This window comes from Phyllostomus hastatus, unplaced genomic scaffold (assembly GCF_019186645.2).
Source record: "Phyllostomus hastatus isolate PE091 unplaced genomic scaffold, TTU_PhHast_1.1 phas_contig_209, whole genome shotgun sequence".
Taxonomy (NCBI): domain Eukaryota; kingdom Metazoa; phylum Chordata; class Mammalia; order Chiroptera; family Phyllostomidae; genus Phyllostomus; species Phyllostomus hastatus.
Window position 1 is genome coordinate 11,501,410 of NW_025333735.1, and position 19,447 is coordinate 11,520,856.

A 19,447-nucleotide genomic window follows, 5' to 3' on the forward strand; every position below is an offset into this window, starting at 1 on the left:
TATATATATATATATATATATGCATACATTCCTGAGCAGAAGATCCTAGCTGCTGGGAAAGTAAGAGTTTATGAATTCTGATGCCAATAGTTTAGAAGATGTGATGGAGGGACTAGTTGGAGGTTTTCCTCTGGTTATTTCCATTTCTCAATGGAATAGGAAATAAGATTATTAGCAGAGAGTGAGGAAGTGTTGGAAATTTGAGGAAAGAATATAAAATTGTGTAAGTACAGACTATTTCCTCTTTCCTCAAACTTTCTGGGACTGAGATGTGAGGTGATGAGGGACAGTGCAGAGGTTCAATGCATCAACATGCCTGGTGAGTTTGAAAAATTAGTGGAACTGAAATATAGGAGAGGATGAGCTGAAAAGATACAGGGTAGTATTTGTTGGGAACCGCCCTGACTGGTATCAGAAGCTGAAACCCCCGCCTAGGCTAAGGCTAAGGCTAAGGCTAAGGGAACGCCCTTGGAACTGTAAGCCAGCAAGGAGACAAAAGCTTATCTTCCTGGCAGGAATGCTGCTTCTGCTGCTTTATTAATAACTGAACCCCAAAAAGCTTGGTCGGTTAGCCAAAGACGGGTAAGATTCCCCATGGGGGGGAACGACCTAAGACAGGCACGATCACTTTGGGAGACCCCCCCAAAAGAAGGACTTGGGGGGGGCTGCAGCAAAAGGGGGGTGATGGACCCTCGCTCCTCGGCTCTGACATAGCCTGAGTTCTCAGCGTCTGGGGAAAAAACCTCCTTGTCTCCCAGTTGCCTTAGTTCCCTTGCTCCACCTAAGCCTGAAACAATGACAGGGTGGTGCAGCTCGGTACTGAGAAGTGCGGATTCCCCGGGGTGATCAGGCCTAAGAAAGAACATGTAAATTACTGTGAAACCTTCTTTGTTTAGAATGCTCTCAGTTGAATGAGAAGGGTCTTAGGAGGAAGTTACTTTGTTCCTCAGTCTTACAGCTCTTTGACCCCCAACTCAATAGACCAGCAGAATTCTTTGTTTTCTATGGTTCCTTTCTTCCCCCTAATGAGTACTGTACTTTACCTGAATTATTATGCAGAATGAGCCTAATAAAAGCAGGTATGGACTGTAAATCGGCGCGCTCCCCACTAGGGGGGGTGGCCATTTCGTCCCTACTTCTCCACAGAAACTAGTCTGTCTCTGTGTATGTGTTTTTTCTCGCGTGTTTATCGTCGAGCCATCCACAGCGTTCCGTGGTCACTGCTGGCCGGTGACCCACGTGCAACAAGTATTCAGGTGGAGGAGAGCAGTTACAGGAAAGACAATTCTAGGAAACCATGGGATTAAGTATTTGAAGCAGAGCAGAGAACACAGTTGTAGGAAAGGGAGTCAAAGAACTGAAAGGCCAGCTTAATGGAGAACCATCTCTGTGGATATTGAAATTATTAAAAATTATAACTGTTGTTAGAGATAAAGTGACCTTGAACCAAGTGAAAAACTCTTGGTAGCATCCATATTTATCTCTCACGAGGAAAAAATGATGATAGAATTATAATTAGAAACTGATATGTTTGATACAAAACAACATTAACCTTTTTGGTACCTGCTCTTCTTCTCTTCCATTCCTTTTCAGATAGTACTCTTGTTCTGTTTTCTCTAGCAATAGTAATAGAGCCAGGAACACTATATTGTTATTCTAAAAAAATGCTTTTATAGAAAAGGAATTTATGATTATACCTCTGACAAACTTCCAAGAGTTGCTTAAGGCTTTGTCAACACTGGCAATGAAAAACCAGTTTCTCTTTCAGTGATTCATGTGTGTTTAGAGCAAAGGTCATACTTAAATACTATTGATCCCATTTTAAGAACTAAATATAGTTATTTAGCTTAAATCCCAGGATTAATACTTGTGATGATGTTTTGATCTATTAAAGATCTCCCTCTTTCATGCATGAAGGAGCAATCTGTTTATTCATTTTTAGGTGAGCCTCATGAGAGGTAGTCACATTGGAATCATGGATTGTTTTGTTTTGTTTTGTTTTAAATTGTGGAATCAGAAATTTCAAATGGTCAGTTTTTTCCAAATAAGATCACAGTATAAAATCAGACTCCAGTTTGGATGAAAATAGGTAAAGGTACTAAGATTCATCAAAGGGTAAAACCAGTATTTACTGTCCAGTGTACACCTCAAGCCAGAAAATAAAGGGAAACATGTTAGGGATAAGGGTAGGGTTTCCTGGGTCCTGGGAACCAATGGAAGGATGAAGAGAATGTGTGTAAGGTCACATGCATAGTGCTTAGTAAACGTTACCTTCAAAGGGAAAGGTCCTTTAGTTAGGAATCAAGGAGTAGAGCACAATCTAGAGCTAGAGGGAGAGGACTATCTTGGGAAGATTCTAAAAGAAGTTGAAAATACCTCAACCCAAGCAGCAATAGTAACAGAATTCTTATTTCAATCAGAAGTCTGTGTAGCATGGTCATAAAAGGTGATGACCAACAAGAATCCCATGGGCTACCTATAGGTAGCTAGTTAATGACTTAATTTCAGCATGAAATTAATTTACTAGAGATGTCAAGCACTGGCTGCAGTCCTTATGCCCACTTCTGTGGGAACCTACCTGCCCTGCCTAGAGTTTGTGCTTCCAAAGTAGTTTTATTCTGAATGTGTGTGAACCTTTCTGCCTCTTGCCCACAGTTGTTTGGACCCAGGGATGAAAAGTCTGACCTAAGGGAAGTCAGTTCATGAGCTGATCGGTACTTTTTACCAATGGTGTGGCACAAAAAGATTAATTTAGACAACCAAAGAAGCAGTGAAAAGAAGTATTTCTTGGTGGTAGGCAACTGAAAGCCCAGCAGTTAGAAGCTCATTATGGTCATGTACAAGTAAAAAGTTACAGAGGAACAGAAACTATGAGCATTGGGAGCCAACTGGTAGAGACAGAACAGATAAAGTGAGTAGAGAAAAACAGAATCACCAGGAAACAGAGGAAACGAAACCTTACATCTTTCACAGAGAGATGATGAGATTAGTTATTTCTAAGACCTGGCTCTGAGTTTCAGTTGTCATTAGGCCTATAGTGCTTATGTGCCTTGTCCTTGGATCCTAAGAGTCTAGTTCTATATTTATAGGAAACCTCTTTGAAATAGGCTGAGCAAGTGTTCTTCTAACCAGAAAAACCAGAAAGCATTTCTCTTTTTCCAAGGAGCTGTGCTCATCAAGCTAAATTGTGCCTAGTTATGTTTTTGCTCTATAAACTCATCTGTTTCTATGCTTTTTGGCTCTTATATAACAGTTTTATAAATATATAACTGATGCAAAGTTGACTTCACATATTTCAATTTTACAGTTTGATGAGTTTGTGTTACAGAACAGACAAGGGGGGCCTGGGACAATATACTATTATTTAAAAGGCCCCCAGGTCCGTCATGTCTGCCGCCAGAGGAAAGACGTCTCTCAATGCCAGAGATTCGTGAAAAGGAAAGGAAATGTTTATTTAATGCTATACTAACTTAAAGTAGTGACCTAATGTCTTTATCAAAAATCCCAAAGTCCCCCCAAAACACCCACAAACACACACAGTCCTTCCTTCCTTCCCCCCTTTGCCCAGTCCAGAGTACCGTATCTCAGGAAAGGAAATAGAAGTCCATGGCTCAGGCAGTCCTCTGGTTCTTAGTTAGTCCTCCATCTCGACTGGGAGACCTCCCTGGGTTCCTGGCACCCTCTGCTGAGTCGCCGGGATCTCTGCTAAAACCAGGTGGTGGTTCCCCTTCTAAAGCTGTGGGGGTCCCCGCTCTGTCCAGGCCTCATGGTTCTCCCTCTCAGGGCTACGGGAGTCTCCACTCTGTCAAGGCCACGTGGTTCTCTCTCCTAAAGCAGCATGGTTCTCCTTCTCAGGGATGCGGGAGTCTCCACTCTGCTAAAGACGCATGGTTCTCTCTCAATGGCCGCCAAGTCTGGGTTTTAAATCCCCGCGGCCAATCTTCCTCTGCAGCCTCATTTCCGACTCCTCCCACACTCGGCTTCACATGCCAGAACTCGTATCCTTCCAGCTTTACTGGGCTGCCATCTTGAGTCTGGGCAGGTGTGGCCCCCATGTCCTGGAGCCAATCTTCTCCGAGCTCCCATGCAGGTGCTGTAGCTTGGGGGATCTGCCCCCAGTCAAGTCTTGGTGGGGAAGTTACTTCCATTCCCCTGGCTCAGAGAGGATCACAGCTATTTAACATATCTAAGCGACCAGCCAAAGGCTATAGATAAGTTAAATGACCACGCCAGAGGGTAGCTGCAAGGTTGTTGCTATGCAAAACAGATCTCAATGGCCCTGCTCCATTTGTCCCTTCCCCCAACCCACACCCTGGGTGGGGGGATGGAGACATCTTAAAATCTCCTGGACACCTTAAGTTCTGGACCCCATTTCAAATGCCCATTTGGGGTCCCCCCTCTTGGCTGCACCCTGTAACATTTGGACATATGTATATTCCTGTGAAACCATCACCACAATCAAGATAACAAATATTTCTGTCACTCTGAAGTGTCCTCATGCACACTTTGTAATTCATCCTTTTTATTTCTGTTCCCAGGCAACCACTGATCTTTTTTCTGTTACTGTAGATTAATTTGTATTCTGTAGAGTTTTATATTAATTGAGTCATACAGTGTATACCTTTTTTTTTTTTTACTGGCTTCTTTACCACAATTGGAGAGTCATTCATATTTAGATTATCATCATTTTGTACCTTTTTACTGAGTAGAATTCCATTGAATATACTGGGTTATTAATGGACATTCAGGTTGTTTTCAATTTGAGATTATTATAAATGAAGCTGTTATAAACACTTGTGTTCAAGAGCAGACATTAATGTAGTAGAAAATAAGCAATGGAATCAACAAAACCAAAGGCTGATTCTTTGGAAGAAAGAGCTAATAAAATGGACATGCCTCTAGCAAGACTGATAAAGAGAAGATGGAATGCTTAAACAGTCCTTAGAAATTATAAGAGAAAACTCCAGATTTACTCTAGATTTAAAAATATCACAAGAAAGTGCTATGAAAAATTTTATACTGATAAATTTAGAAACAGATAAAAGATACTTCTAGAACTATGCAGAAATCATCAAAATTATATTAAAAAGAAAGAAAAACTTGAATAAAGCATGAACTACCTTCCCAACTATTCCACTTCCTGATGGTTGTAATACATAATTCTTTGCTATGTGAATATTTTGAAGCAGAATCAATTAGTAATATGATTTAAATATATGGCTCCCTTAGGTCAAGTAACTATTCCTCTAAATGTATTTGTATTTTTCAAAAAGTTATTAAATTAGATTTCTAGGTATCAAAAATCTTAGCATTTACTATTTATGATACTATATCCACTCTAGGATCCAAAGTGACACCAGCAGATTCCTAAGAACTTGGGCAAGGACAGCTGGTTGCTGGTGGATATTGCCTTTAGTTTAGATTATAGGGCCATTAGAGCTCACAGCTGAGCTGGGTTGTTACACAATGTATACACTTCTCAAGAGGATTATTTGTTGGTAAATGCCCTGACTGGTTTCAGAAGCTGTAGCCTCCCCAAAGGCTAAGGCTGTGTGAGTAACCTTTGGACTTACCATAAGCCATTGAGATAAAGCTTTTCTCCCTGGCAAGGGCACCACCTCTGCTCCTTTTTCTTCACCCTGCCTGGTTCCCAATGCTTGGTGAGTTAGCCAATGATGGGTAAGATTCTTTAAGGGGGGAATGACTTAAAATAGGCATGATCACGTAGAGGCCCCCAGGGAAGAACTTGAAGCTATGGAGAAAGGGGGTGATGGACCCTCACCCCTCTGCTTTGACAAAGCCTGAGTCCTCATTTTGTCTGAGAGAAGTCTCCTAATCTCTAAGCTGCCTTACTTCCCCTGCCTGACTTAAGCCTTAAACAATGCTGGTGGTGGGTACCGCCCTGTGCTGGAAAGGGCAGGTTCCCTAGGACAATCAGGTCTAAAAAAGGATATGTAAAATCCCTTGAGACCTGCTTTGTTTAGAATGCTCTCAATTAAATAAGGGTCCAAGCAAGAAGTTGAGTTTGTTCCTCAAAGTTTTATAGCTCTTTAGCTATCTGACCCTGACTCAAAATAGGCCCTCAGAGTTCTTTGTTATCTATTGTTTGATCCTTATTGCCTGACAATGATTAATGAGCTTTACCTGTATTCCTGTGCAAAAACAAACATAATAAAAGCCCATTGAGGAAAAGGCTCTTGGCCCTTCTCCTTTGAGAGATCAGCCACCTTTTCTCCCCAAGCAGATCATGTCTTGGTAGACTTATTCTCATCTGTGGTGGCTGGGGGGGCCCTGTGGGTGGAGCCCCCCAATTATTTATCAGGGAGTGAACTGAATGCAACTAATAAAACAATTGTAAAAGATTCTGATCCTTCAACTGACAGAACCAGTTTATGTTTACCAGAGAGCTGTATACATTTGGTTACAGCAATAAAGAGTCAGACTGCAAACAGAAAAGTCTCATGAAAATCCCAACTTGGGTGGGCCCATAAATTTGGTGAGGCAGAGTCTCTAGAGATCTCTAAGGTGGGTCAAACAGTGTTAGCCAGGTTGATGGAGTCTCAGATGTGACAGCAGCTTGCTGGCTTTGTTGGGGGAGGGTTTAGAAAAGGGACAATGACCTCTGCTTGCCTTGATGCCAGATACTTCAGTTTCTCCCTATATACTACTGGTGCCTTTCAAGCTGCTGCCTTTCATTGCTGGTGTTCAGAGGGAGTGAGTTGAGTAGGTAGGTCCATGTGTGGGTTCTTTAAGGGGAGCTATTTGGGATTCCAGCATTTTCTTCCACCTACTCAAACACCGCTGGGTTTTGTAGCCATATTCCAGTCCACTCTCCTTGGTTGCCAGGTTACATTGTCGTCATGCAAACCATTCTCGTTATATTAACAATGGTTGATCTTTTTTTGGAGAGACCTCAAATATATAGTATATATTTATTATAAGGAATTGGCTTATATGATTATGGAGGCTAAAAAGTCTCAAGATCAGCAATCTGGAGGCTTAGGGGAACTGGTGGTGTAGTTCCAGTCCGAGTTTGAAGGCCTGAGAACCAGTAGAGCTGAGTATGTAAATTTCAGTTCAAGTCTGGTGACCAGTGTCCCAGCTTAAACAGGCAGGAGTTCCCTCTTACCCTTTATGTGCTAGTCTTCAATGGGTTGGATGAGGCTCACCATATTAGGAAGAGCAATCTCCTTTCCTCAGTTTACCAATTCAAATGTTAATTTCACCCAGAAACAACTTCATTGGTAACTGCAGAACAATGTCTGACCAAATGTCCAGGCATCCCATGGCCCAGTCAAGTTGAGATGTAGAATTAAACAATTGGTGGTGAACCATATTTTGCCATGTATAATGCACATCCATGTTTTGGGTCCAAATTTATAGGAAAAATTCTTTTGTTTTAATTTTTTAATTCAAATTTTTGACATCTTCTATCTTATCAAATGAATAACAATGGGCATCATCTATTTTACTCTGTGAGTAACAATACCTTGCTCTTCGTTTCATTTCATTGAACTGTTGGCTAAAACTGCTTTTGTTGCAAGTTCATTGTAAGTTCAGCAAAACTGGTTATCATATTTCACAGTATTATTTTGCATACCGATATCATTATTGCTTTCTAGAGTTACACTTTTAATGCATAAGCATAAATAAAAGAATTAAAAAACACTTATGTAGATACAGAATTAGTACTACCCATGTATAATGTACATCCTTATTTTTCCCTCAAAAATTTGGGCAAAAAAGTGTGCATTATACATGGCAAAATATGGTATTCATGTATAGTACTAGAAATTATATGTGTCCTTCATACACTATTATACAGCAACATCTTATAAATGTAATAAAGTATAGAACTACCCAAAGAATAGAGATATGTTTAAGAGAAAAATATTTTACAATGTAAAATAATATGCATATAACATATTTGCTATTTCAACCATTATAATCCAGTGGCATTAATTACATTCACAGTGTTGTACAACCATATCACTGTCTATTTTTAAAACTATTTTCATAACTCAAACAGAAACTCTGTACCCATTAAGCAGCAATTCTTCATTCCCCACTCCTTCTAGCCCCTGACAACTTTTAATTTACTTTCTGTTTCTATGAATTGGCCTATTTTCAGCCTTTCATTTTGGAATCCCAAAATATTAGTGTGTGTGGCTTATTTCACTTAGCATAATATTTTCAAGGTTTATTCACATTGTATCAGAACTTTTTCTTTTTTTATAGCTGAATTATATTTCACTGTATGCATGTACTATATTTTGTTTATCTATTCATTTGTTGATGGACACTTGGGTTGCTTTTACCTTTCAACTCTTCAGACTAATGCCATAACAAACATATGCATGTAAATCCAGTCCTTGTGGGTTTACATGTAGGAGTGGAATTGTTAGCTCATACAGACTGCTTCAGTTTTTAAATTGAAATTAATTAAAGTTAAAGTAAATAAAAAATTGTGTTCCTTAGTTGCATCAACCACATTTCAAGAACTCAATAGCCACATATGGCTAGTAACTACACTATTGGACAGTGCAGGTACTCTGTAGAGTAGAACACTGCACTCGATAATTTGATGAATGACTTGATAAGTCTACCGACTGCACCCCTCTTTCTCTACTGCTCAAATAAGCTTTGTGCATCCTGTTTTTGTGCTTTGGTTCAGCTTTCCTGTATCATATTTTTTTTTGGTCTGGGATATCCACCTAGTTTCTATTATCCCATATGGAAATTAACTCTTTAGGAAATATTATCACTGCGGGCAGCACTAATCTCTCGTACTCATAAATTATCAAAGTATTTAAATTTCTGACATATACTTTGCATTATAGTTATTTACATATATATTTCTTAGTTCCTAATCTAGATTTTAAATTCCTTAGTTGTAAAGATATTAAAAGTAATCAGCAAAGCAAAGCTCATCATTTATTAAATGATTACAATGCCTCAAATATAGTCTTAGTCATTATACACACTCCATTTCATTGAGTCCTTCCACCGCCATTGGAAGGGAAGTCGTGTTATCTGATTTCTAGGTTGGGGTTAGAGACTGAGTAACGTGTTTAAAAACATATTTTTAATGAGTGTTAGCATCAGCATTCAAACTCAGTTCTGTCTCATGCTCTTCCACATCTACTTATATTACTTTATAAACATTACTTTGGGAAATCTTTATAAACAATATCTCACATTTATTGATTGTTTACTGTGTGCCAGATTTCACTTTATTTTTCAGGTACACAATGATTTAATTCTAACAATCTTATGAAGTAGGAGTTGTAATCACCATTATTTAATAATGTATGTGAAAATGGTCCAGAAAAGTTAAGTTTCATAGCTAGTAAATGGCAGAGCCAGTATTTGAACTCAAGTAGTCTGAGTTCAGAGCCTACATTCTTAATAATCATGTTTCTTATAAATTACATGTAACAAACAGTTGGTGATTACTGTGTGTCCAGGCACTGTACACAGTGCTAGAAATTTAAAGACAAATTAGAACAGAGCGTGAGTGTGTACACAGAGCTTATTGTACTAAAAGAACAAATATGAAACTTCTGTCATTCATATGAAAGTTGTGAAATACACTACCACCACCACCAAACAATAAGAATAATGCAGACCTGCTATTTCCTAGATACTGTTCTAAGTGTTTTGTAGACATTCATTCGTTTACCCTCAACAACCTTGCAAGGTCATTATTCTTATATTCCCATTTTCAGAGAGGGGAACTAGGTGACAAAGAGGTCTAAGCTATGAAGTGGAAGAACTGGTTCATGAACACAGGCAACCTGTCTTCATCATCCACGTGCCAAAACAAATACTACCTGCAGGTAACAAGTTCAGTTTCTCTAGAGTGTGAGCAAGTAGTGTTATAAATAAAACATTAAAAAAATTGACTTTAACTCTAGAACTTGGAGAAATGAAAGCAATTGCAAAATGAGATTCAAGAAGGTGCAGTTGCTAGAATGGTCAGCAGAGGGTGAAGGGAGGCAGCATTTGTAACACAACTGCTACATTAAAATGGGAAAAACTATGGAATTGATCAGATCTGAAGTCCCCTTTCTATGATTATCCTTGTCGAATTTTATTAGTTCAGTTCAACCTAAAAGAGTGCTTTCTGCTAATATAGATAGATATGATTTTTATCTATGATTTAATATACTTATTTCAATATTTATTAAATGTTTGTTAAGAACTTCTCTAAAGAAATGAGTGTAAGGCAATCCATACCATTAAAGAACTCAGGGTCTCACTGAAATGGCAGTTTTAAATACAAATTTAAAATTGTGATATAAAGCATTATATTAATAAGGTTTTAGAGAAGTTTAGAGACAAGGAAAAATTAATGGAACTGAAATAGAACAGGGCCATCTCATTGAAAAGGTAGCCTGTTCTAGTACTGAAGGGTGGGTAGTGTATGCATAGGTAAAACGGAAGGAGAAATTTGGCCTTTCTTTAAAATTAAATTCAATTTACCAAGAATTTTTTAGCTGTCTTCTGTGAGCAAGGTGTCATCCCAGAGAAAACAAGGGTGGGTTATACAATCTCTGCCTGAAATCACAAATATTCCAGCAGTAATGCTATGAGTCAAGGTGTGATAGACGAATAACAGGATATGATAGACAAATATCAGAATGCTCCATTGGAAGCCACAAGAGCTGAAAACAAAATGGTATGTGCCTCTCATTCTAAAGAGAGGACCCAGATCATTTATGTAGAACTTAGCAAGTTCATGGTCCTAGACTAGTTCTGCAGCTTTAACTGTTCACCCATTCCCAGCCTTACAAAGCTGAGGTTGAAGAGGAATTTTTTTTGGAGATGAGGTGACAGCGTACTTAGCATTTCACCATCTAACTACATCTCCCCAATGGAGAAGGGGAAGAATGTGTTCCTCTGTGGTAGAAATGCTCTAATAGACACAAATGGAAACTCCTAAGCTGTTGCAGAATTTGCTCAAGGAAAAGGATTTCAGAGCCTGGAGGACACTGACTTTTGTTGGCTTTCTAAATTGTTCCTGAGTATTGACTTAGCTGAGTATTGGTATAACCTCTGACCTGCGATATTGGCAGGCTGTTGATTCCACTGAACTTCAGATGGGTTCAATGGAATGTATACAAATCATAGTGAGCTGTATCCACTGACCTCTTATCTTTTATTTTTATCAACAGCAATTTATTTACTGTTTCAGGAGTAAATAGAAGTAGAAACAACCTCATAAAGAGGCCAAGCTGTCTCTTCATCTGTCCTTGAACTTGGACCAAATAGCCTAGTAGTAGTAGTAGTAGTAGTAGTAGTGTTACAGAACAGAACAAGGGGGGCCTGGGACAATATACTATTATTGAAAGAAGGCCCTGGGTCCGTTATGTCCGCCGCCCGAGGAAAGACATCTCTCAATGCCAGAGATTCGTGAAAAGGAAAGGAAATGTTTATTTAATGCTATACTAACTTAAAGTAGTGACCTAATGTCTTTATCAAAAATCCCAAAGTCCCCCAAAACACCCACAAACACACACAGTCCTTCCTTCCTTCCCCCTTTGCCCAGTCCAGAGTACCGTATCTCAGGAAAGGAAATAGAAGTCCATGGCTTAGACAGTCCTCTGGTTCTTCCCAGTTAATCCTCCATCCGACTGGGAGACCTCCCTGGGTTCCTGGCACCCTCTGCTGAGTCGCCGGGATCTCTGCTAAAACCAGGTGGTGGTTCCCCTTCTAAAGCTGTGGGGGTCCCCACTCTGTCCAGGCCTCGTGGTTCTCTCTCTCAGGGCTGCGGGAAGGGGAGAGTCCTCACTCTGCCAAAGCCACGTGGTTCTCTTTCCTAATGGCCGCCAAGTCTGGGTTTTAAATCCCCGCGGCCAATCTTCCTCTGCAGCCTCATTTCCGACTCCTCCCACACTCGGCTTCACATGCCAGAACTCGTATCCTTCCAGCTTTACTGGGCTGCCATCTTGAGTCTGGGCAGGTGTGGCCCCATGTCCTGGAGCCAATCTTCTCCGAGCTCCCATGCAGGTGCTGTAGCTTGGGGGATCTGCCCCCAGTCAAGTCTTGGTGGGGAAGTTACTTCCATTCCCCTGGCTCAGAGAGGATCACAGCTATTTAACATATCTAAGCGATCAGCCAAAGGCTATAGATAAGTTAAATGACCATGCCAGAGGGTAGCTGCAAGGCTGTTGCTATGCAAAACAGATCTCAATGGCCCTGCTCCATTTGTCCCTTCCCCCAACCCACACCCTGGGTGGGGGGATGGAGACATCTTAAAATCTCCTGGACACCTTAAGTTCTGGACCCCATTTCAAATGCCCATTTGGGGTCCCCCCTCTTGGCTGCACCCTGTAACAGTAGTAGTAGTAGTAGTAGTAGAAGTAGTACAGAATTTAGTAGATGTTCCCTCTTCTCAAATCAAGGAGAGACCTTTCTAGGGGGCACTTAAGGACCTTTATGCATCTTCAGGAACTTGAAGTTCTTACCAGTGAATATAAATGTGAGATGCTGTGGCTGGAAGTGCCCTGTCTGGTGGCAGAGCAGACAGGTGGGTGCTTTGGGACTGGGCTCTACTCACTCCCATGGCAGAATAGATGTGGATGTTTTTGAGATTTGACAAGGACTCTGTGGAATAATGGTCCTAACCAAGTGTGCTGTCTGAAGGACACGAGCAGCAGCCAGACAGAAAAGAGGCAGACCAGGCAACCACGAGGGATGTAAGAGGAAGTCACAAAGATGCCCCATAGAGTCAACAACTATCATTGCCAGCTAGTGGGCCCTGAACGTGGGATACCTGCCACAAGAACTGTGCCCCGTTTCCTTAGCACCTTCCCTTCTCCACCCCACCTCACCCCACCATTGCCCCCATATCAGAAACAGTGACTACTGGCAAGTTGGGGAGATGAAGCCAGGGAAAGAGGGCTAATGTTGACCCCTTACTCCACATAGGTTAGGGAATAGAGGGAATTTAAATTTAAATGGGTTTGGAGTTTGTAATTCTATTAAGTAAAAACTGCTTCTATACTTCTAGTTTTTTTAGTTCTATGATACTGCTGTATGGTTCTCACTTTGTTTTCTTAGCTTCGCATTTTTTCATTTCCATCTTTAATATTGCTTTACACCTAATTTTTAAAGTTGCTTTTGTGTTCTCATTAACATCTACATCATGAACTACTTGCAAGAATTTTTCTTTCTGTGGTTCTACTAACTTCCAGAATGCTTTCTTCATCTGTATTCTCCCTTCTCATATTTATTTATTTTTGCTGATATGTTTGCAAAGTTGTTATGTCCTTCCTTTTTATTTTTCTTTTATTGTATATGAACAGATTTGTCTAGACCTCCTATTTGCTTTGCTGTGGTGTGAATGAATTCCTCCAGCTTTTCTATCACCTTAGGTTCAAGGGGAGTGGAAGAAGTCAACTGTTTCTGTGCACAGCCTCTCATGGGGACCTTGCCTGGCTCTTCTGGGATTTTATTAATTTCTTCCTATGCTAAACTCTGTCCATCTATTGCAGTTTATTTCCATCACACTAACAATATCGTTGGGCTTTGGATTATTCCTTCTAATCATCCTGGTATCCCGAGTTCTTTGTTTGCTTCAGAGAAAGTCATCTGAATTTTTGTTTTGTTTTGTTTATTGTTTATTTGGTTATCTACTTCAATTCACCAATTTTCCCTTTCCACAAGCACCCACTTCTCCCCAGCAGCAATTTCTCTTCCTCCCAATCCCCACTCATTCCTCCTCTGGGGAAAAGATACATAATAAATGGAGAGGTTTGCTCCTGTATCAATAATATGTGTGTAGGTTACTCCTTTCAGGCAATAAGCATGCCTCTTTTTCACTTTCCCTCCCTCAGAGACTCTTGTCCTAATTATTTTCTCTTTTTTGGTCCTTTTTGCTAAATTACTATGCATTGTTGGAGATAATTAATGCTCACTGTCAATGATTGTTCTGCTGTCTTCTTCATTTTTCTCTCACCTGGAAGATGCCCAGATAGTGAGTCCCAGTCTTTCCCTTTTCTGCTGGGATATAAAGGTAGTTGTGATGGGACTTTTTCTCCTTTGGGAAGTTGTCTCCTCAAGCATGACCCGTATCTTCCGAATCTCTCCTTTCATGTTTCATGGCAGGTTTGTGGAGTGGTTACAATGTTTCAAGATTTTGTTCACTCATCTTTCCTACATAGTGCTTGTTTGGGAGATGCTGTCCAGAAGGTCGCCATATTGCTCTGAGCTTTGTTGTATAATGCTTGGAAACTTCTGTATCTTTCTTTAATAGCCACCAATTTTTGAAGGTTATGACTGAACCTTTCTCCTTCTTTGATTACCATTGATGTGTTTTTGCTGCTTTCATTTTTTCCCACTTGCTATTTATATAATTAATTTATGTGGAGTGAAAACTTTTAAATTTGGCCGAACTCTAGTGTCTAAACCTTGAGATCTCTTATTCCCATTTGTCAGTTGTAAAAATTAACAGGCATAATGTTTAAGTGATTTTCTTGAAACCCAGCTTATCAAAAAAAGTGGCAGGGAAGAGCCATGATTTGAGTCTAGATCTATCTTTTATCCTGTAATCAATATTCTCCTCTGTAATCAATAGAGAGTAGTCAGGATTTTTACATAGGTGACTGGTGAAATGAAGCATTCATTTTAGGTTTGGAAGCTGGCGTGCAGCCCGCTAGAGACATAGGAGATAAATTTGTGGGATGGAAACAATGAAAACAATGAAACAAGTTAGGAAGGTTTTATAAAATCAAGTATGAAGCAGTAGGCCTGAAGTAAAGCAGAACCTCTTTCATATCTTAGAGTTTTGAATTTGTCAGTCAAGGTATTTTTCCTGATAGGTTTCTAGGATGCCACTAATTGGTCTATTGCACACTCAGATGTGTAAGAATTCTGTATAAAATTGGGAAGCTTTGGGTTAGCAGGCAATGCAATGATTAGCTTCTAGTCAATTTTTGCCACATACTTGAAGTGAGAGCTACACCAAATCACTTCAGTTTTCTGGGCTTCAGTTTCCTTATGTTTAGATTGGGTAAGTTTAATTAAGTAGTAGTTCAGAGTAAACACTTAGAAGCAGGGGAATGACATCAGCATCAATAGACTTTCCTCCTTTTTGTCTCTCCTTTCAAACAACCAGTTGGCATCCATTCGTGATCAAAAGTACTTCTGTGGGAGTTGTGGGATACAGTGACACACCAAGGGTCCCAGGAGGAGGCTTGCCCACCTGTGCATCGGGCAGCATGCAGACAGACTTTGGTATGGGCTGTGGAACCACCAGGGGCTTATGAACTGGCCACAACCCCAGGGGAAAACCTGTATGCTGATGTGGGCATACACCCATGGGTAAGAGAGGCTTTATAGTAATCTAGCCTTTCTAAGGAGAGCATCTAGCATTTCATTCAAAACAGAAAAAAATACAAGTTTAGAGCTTTGGAAAGGGTAAGAGGAACTTTGCCAGTGCCACTCCTCCCCTCAGGCAGCACAGAGTGGGGTTGAACTAGCTATTGGTGACCTATCCAATGAGGGAAAGGGAGAATGGTGAATGAGTGCCCTCCTACCCCAGCTATCCAGGAGACTGGTGAAGAAACACACTTCTGTCTTGTAGCACCTAGGATATTGAGGCAGATGCCCTAAGATGTGGGGGAGGGAGGAAATCAGGAAAGAGGCAGATAAGAATATCAAGAGGTATGAAAGGGATGTGGTTTCTGCTGACTGCATTTAGAACTCCAGCAGGAAGCCCACTCAGGAGCCACTGGGTGAACCTCACCCAAGGATGCCCCCACCTGGCTTACACACAGTCCCAGGACCTTGAGTGCTCACTCCACGCGCCCCCCCCCCCCACTGCTGCCAGCTCCTGTGCCCAATCTCAAGCACAGCATCAAGAGCAAATTCCTGTAAACTGAGTCCCCTCAGAAAATAGGCCTAGGCCTATGCGCAAGGGAAAAACACCAACTTGTAGCACCACTTTATAGAAAACAAAATAGAGGTTCCCAGTAGCCAACCTGGAGATTTGTAAGACCCAGAGAAGACATATAATCTGAAGAATTATGCCACAAGAGGGAGCAAGAAGTGTGGGGCAGGGGCCTGGAGAAAGTGTTCCCATACAGCCATGTGGGGCTCTGCTGCCCACCACCTATAAATTCTGGAGGCAGAGGTTTGGTGAAAAAGGGAAGCAGTCTAACTTTGGAAGAATAATGGGCTTCTGCTTTAGAACCCCTTCCCTTTAAAATAGTCAAAGGAAAATAACCACTCCACCCTTTGCCATCTTAGTTCAAGGTTGTACCTGGAGTTTTTCCCCCCCATTTAAAATTATCATTCTTTGGGATACACAGGTGGCTGTAGCATGATTGTCCAGGTGGCTTAGCTGGATCCTGGCCACAGTCTGGTTTCAGGCATCTCTTGCAAGTCTGTGTCCACCTGGCCTGGCAGGACTGCATAGCACAGCCGACTGCCCATGCTGCCTGCCGCCTTTCCTGTAGGGAGGAGCACAAGGCTTCTGGCCTGGCCACAAGGTCTCCTGGGCTGGACCCAACTCCCCACTGGACTAACAAAGGGAGGACAGAGAGCAAGTTTCTGAGCACCCTTCATTTAATTATTCTACCTCAAAATCCTACATGAGGTGGAAGTGTCCAAATTTCCAACCAATCTAGGCTGGTGTCCACCATGTGCATCAGCCCGCACAGCATCTCTGCCAGTCTTCCTGCCACTGCAAGCCATGATCCAGAAGCAGGTAGGAGGATTTTCCAGCCACACACGGGGCGCAGCATTTCTTCCTGGGTGGGTTGTCACCATGTTCACCTTCACAACACATGTGTATTGTGACCTTTTCAGCCTGAGTATACTCTGTGCAAGCTTCCTCCTGCTGTGTCACAAGCCACATTAGTTGTTTACCCTCACCCGAGGGGTAAGGAGATCTGTCATGCCCTGGTGGTGTTACAGAAACCCCCTACCCTGGGGGTCTTTTTGTTCTGTGGTTCTTCTTTACTAGCCGTTGACATGAACTGTGGCTCTCAGTGCCCGAGTTTGGTAAAAAGGAAAGGAACTATTTATTAAAAAGTTATACAGGTTTGGACTTCCGGCCAAGATGGAGGCATAGGTGGATGTACCATATCTCCACACACAGCCAAGATTAGAACAACAACAATTTAGAGGTAGAATAACACCCAGAACTGATAGAGAATTTATCTGAATGGAAGTCAGACAGCCAAGAAGGTGAAGTAGACCCGTTCATCCAGACCAGTAGGAGGGGCAGAGAGGAGCAGCCGGGCGCGGGTCGTGGAGCGAGGAGAACACGGAGAATTGGGCGCATAAGGCAACTGGGAGTGCGTAAGGCATCTGGGGTGAGCAGGATCGCAGCAGGTGGACCCTGAATATGCAAGCGGCAGCTGGCAGACCCAGTGAGGCGGCAATTGTGGACCAGGGCAGAGTGCACAACCCAGGATCCCAGAGAAGGGACTGAGGTCCCAGGAGAATGGAGCTATCGCCATTGTTCCCTCCCCCCCCCCACCCCCCGCCCCCGCCCCCCGCCCCCCATATACAACATCACAATCTAGCAACTGAGGTGCCTGGCCCTGGTGAACACCTAAGGCTCTGCCCCTCACAGTAACAGGAACGACCAGACCCCCCCCCCCCCCAAAAAAAGAGAGAGAGACATGTCTCAAACAGAAGAACAGATCAATGCCCCCGGGCTCATCATTTTAAGCGACTGAGAGATAGCCAATCTATCAGATGCACAGTTCAAAACACTGGTGATCAGGAAGCTCACAGAATTGGTTGATTTTGGGTGCAAATTAGATGAAAAAATTCAGGTTACTATAAAAGAGATGAAGGAAAATGCATGGAGAACCAATAGTGATGGGAAGGAAGCTGGAACTCAAAACCATAGAGTGGACCAGAAGGAAGAAAAAAACAATGAAACAGGAAAGAATGGAGAAATAAGAATTCAAAAAAATGAGGAGAAGCTTAGGAACCTCCAGGACATCTTTAAACGTTCCAACATCCGAATTATAGGGGTACCAGAAGGGGAAGAGGTAGAGCAACAGATTGAAAATGCATTTGAACAAATAATAAGGGAGAACTTCCCTTCTGGCAAAGGAAATAGACTTCCAGGAAATCCAGGAAGCTCAGAGAGCCCCAAAGAAGTTGGACCCAAGAACAAACACACCAAGGCACATCATAATTACATTAGCCAAGGTAAAAATGAAGGAGAGAATCCTAGAAGCAGCAAGAGATAAGGGGACAGTAACCTACAAAGGAGTTCCCATCAGACTGTCAGCTGATTTCTCAAAAGAGACCTTACAGGCAAAAAGGGGCTGGAAAGAGGTATTCTAAGTCATGAAAGGCAAGGACCTATATCCCAGATTACTCTATCCAGCAAAGCTTTCATTTAGAATGGAAGGACAGATAAAGTGTTTCTCAGATAAGGTCAAGTTAAAGGAGTTCATCATCACCAAGCCCTTATTTTATGAAATGTTAAAGGGATTTATCTAAGAAAAGAAGATTAAAAAAAACATGTATAGTAAAAGGACAGCAAACTCACAATTATTAACAACCACACCTAAAACAAAACCAAAAAAAACTAAGCAAACAGCTAGAACAGGAACAGAACCACAGAAATGGAGATCACATGGAGGGTTAGCAAAAGGGGGGTGGGAGGAGGAGAGGGGGAAAAGGTACAGAGAATAAGTAGCATAGATTGGAGGTTGAAAATAGATTGGGGGAGGGTAAGAATAGTATGGGAAATGTAGAAGCTAAAGAACTTATAAGTATGACACATGGATATGACTAAAGGGGGTGATGTGGGTGGGAGAGGGTGTACAGGGTGGAGGGGAGTGAAGGGGGAAATGGGACAACTGTAATAGCATAATCAATAAAATATATTTTTAAAAAGTTATACAGGTTCAAAACTTAATGGCAGAATGTCACTGTTAAATCCCAAAGTCCCTTTAAAACACACCCCTTGCCCCCACACACATACACACTCTTCCCTCCCCTTCGCCAAACCATGCCAGTCAGGAGCACTGTATCTTGGGAAAGGAAAATAGAAGTCCATAGCTTGGCTAGGCTCCTGTTCCTAATCCAAAACTGCATCCTCGTGGCAGCAGGGAATCCTTCTGTATCCTTTCAAACTGCGTGGTGGGGAGAGAGAGAGACAGAGCTCTGTTCCACTGCTACATCTTGCTTTCCTGCTTTCTAAGCTCCGTGGTCAAGTGAGTCCCCTCTCTGCTCCCAAAACAGCATGGTTAAGCCCCAGCATGGCTGTTGTGCCTGAGTTTAAATCCTGGCATGGATCTTCCTCTTTAACCCCATTTCTGACTCCTCCCACATTGGGTTCCACCTGCCAGTAGTCTGATTTCTTCTGCCTTTCTCAGCTGCCATTGTTAGTCTGGGCAGGGGGCCATGAAGCAGAAGCCTCTTCAAAACTGCTCTTATAGGCTCAGAAAGCCCCTCAGGCTGCATCACA